The sequence below is a fragment of the Phacochoerus africanus genome, unplaced genomic scaffold (genome assembly GCF_016906955.1).
Source record: "Phacochoerus africanus isolate WHEZ1 unplaced genomic scaffold, ROS_Pafr_v1 Scaffold_40, whole genome shotgun sequence".
NCBI lineage: Eukaryota > Metazoa > Chordata > Mammalia > Artiodactyla > Suidae > Phacochoerus > Phacochoerus africanus.
In genome coordinates this window covers 31904-34505 of record NW_025927411.1, presented here as the reverse complement: position 1 = coordinate 34505, position 2602 = coordinate 31904, and the positions used below count along the sequence as shown (strand labels likewise).

The 2602-nt window shown below is 38.0% G+C and overlaps 1 pseudogene; it reads left to right on the top strand.

Annotated features, from left to right (window-relative positions):
* The first annotated feature begins 464 nt into the window (after positions 1–464).
* On the top strand, positions 465–1070 carry LOC125119294 (actin-related protein 3-like; annotated as a pseudogene).
* The last annotated feature ends 1532 nt before the right edge of the window (positions 1071–2602 follow it).

Below are 2602 nucleotides of genomic sequence, written 5' to 3'. Positions count from 1 at the left end.
AACATTTGGTCAACAAAGAAATGAAAGGGGAAGTCAAAAAATAGCTTGAAATGAATGAAAATAGAAACACAACTTTCCAAAATCTATGGGACATAGCAAATGAATCTGTAACAGGAAAGGTTATAGAGATAGAGGCCTACCACAAGAAACAAGAAAAATCTCAACAATCTAACTTTCCATCTAACAGACTTAGAAAAAGAAAAGCAAAGCCCAACGCAAACAGAAGGAAGGAAACAATAATGATCAGAACAGAAATAAAGAAAATAGGGACCAAAAAAATAGAAAAGACCAATGAAATTAAGAGCTGGTCTTTTGAAAAGATAAACAAAATTGATAAATCTTCAGCCAGACCCATTAAGAAAAAAAGAGAGCCCAAATGAACAGAAAGGAAATGATGAATAGAAAAAGCCACAAGTACCATGAAGTGGCCAATCCACAGTAGCATAGTTTAAGATTTTTACCCAATGGAAAAGTTTATGGCGCAAATTTCTCTAAATACTTAAGGCAGAACCTGAAGATCATTACTTTCTTTGGATTAAATCTCCACTAATGCTCCCCCAAACAGAATTTACTACTGAAATTCTATTTGAGAACTTCAGTACTCCAGGCTTCTACATAGCCATGCAGGCTGTGCTTGCATTAACAGCATCCTGAGCATCAAAACAAGTAGGAAAACTGATAGTGACTTGTGTTAAGAATATGTCATTCCTGTCTGTCCTGTGGCTATAGGACATGTGATTGGAAGCTGAGGTAAGCACATTCGAATCACAGGGTGAGCTCTAATGTATTTCATTCAGCAACTGCTGAGAGGCCAAGAAATAGGAATTCCTATAGAGCTATGCCTGGAAACAGCTATGGAAGTAAAGGAGTGCTATAGTTTTGTCTGCCCAGATTTAGTAAAAGAATTTAGCAAGTATGACACAATGGGCCAAGTGGATTAAACAGTATACTGGAATCAAGGCAATCTCAAAAGAAAGAATTTTCCATTGACGTTGGTTCTAACAGACCCTTGGAACCTGAAATCTTTCTTCATCCAGAATTTTCTAATCTAGACTTTACCTACCTAAGAGGTAGTAGGTGAAGTAATTCAGCATTAATTTACTGATGTCAGATTTCTCTCAACAAGAATATTGACTTCACTTAACTAGTTTGCAGGGACTTTCAATGTAACTTTTATATTTTGAAGGGAAAAAAACCGACCAAGATATTTTTCAAAAAGTCACCTCATACACAACAATGTGAGTGTATTTAATGTCCTTGAACTGTACACTTAAAAGTGGTTAAAATGGCAAATTTCATACTGTATGTTACCACAATAAAAGAAATAATTTTTTTTTAAAATGTAAGTGACCTCATGACAGCTGCCCTTTCTCATTCATGGGACACGCACTTCCAGTAATTAGGAAATGCTACCACCCCAGCAAAAGAAAATGGTTGCAAATGCTTTTAGAACTAAGAAGCTAGTACAGCTGACCCTTGAGCAGCAAGGGTTTGAACTGCACAGTCCACTTACATGTAGATATTTTAGACTACACAATCTGTGGTTGACTGAAGCAGCAGGTATGCAACCATATACGTGGAGGAACCATGTATGCAGGGGAACTACAAGGGCTGACTATAATATACATGCATTTTTGACTGGGCAGAAGGTCCATGTCCCCATACCCAAATTGTTTAAAGGTCCACTGTATAATGGATTAAGTCTAATTCCTTGGATTCTTTTTCTTACTTAGAAAATCCAAACAAAAAACAAAACAAAGCAAAACAAAAACATTTTAAAATGAAAACAGACTGTTGGATCAGGGTGGTTTTTTTTTATTGTTTTGTTTTTTAAGCAATGCTTACAACATCAGTTTCAGCCTCTGTTTATTGAAATTTCTTCCTGGTTCATATGTCTAAGCAGATGCCACTGACCCAGCCCGTGAAATGCACATACAGAGTGGTACTGGAGAAGCAAATAGGTACCTGTTTGACAACTCTTACAATCTTTACTGTGGCAGAGATGACTGACAATGCCAGGTAATCTCCATGAGCTGATCGCTGATTTGGGGTTTACTGGACTTCTTTTTCCCCCCTGCCCCATCTCTGTCTCTCTCTCCATCTCTCTCTCTCTCTCTCTCTCTCTCTCTCTCTCTCTCTCTCTCTCTCTCTCTCTCTCCTGACCTTTGTGTCTGGCTTCGTTCATTGAACATGATGTTTTCAAGGTTTATCCATATGCAGCATGTATCAACACTTCATTCTTCTTCATGACCTGTCTTAGTCATTTCAGGCAGATCTAACAAAATACCATAGACTAAGTGGCTTAAACAACATTTGTTTCTCATCGTTCTGAAGCCTGTGAAGTCTAAGATAAGAGTGTTGGCAGATTTGATTCTTGGTAAGGCTTGTCTTGCTGGCTTGAGGCAGCTAGCTTCTCAGAGGATCCTCACACAATGCAAAGAGAAAGCTCCAGTGTCTCTTCATTTTCTTAGGATACTCATCCTATTATGGGGGTATCACTCTTAGGAGGTCATCTAAACCTAATTACCTCCCAAAGGCTCCAGCTCCTTATATCATTATATTGGGCGTAATGACTTCAATATATGAGTGGGAGGATGAAGTG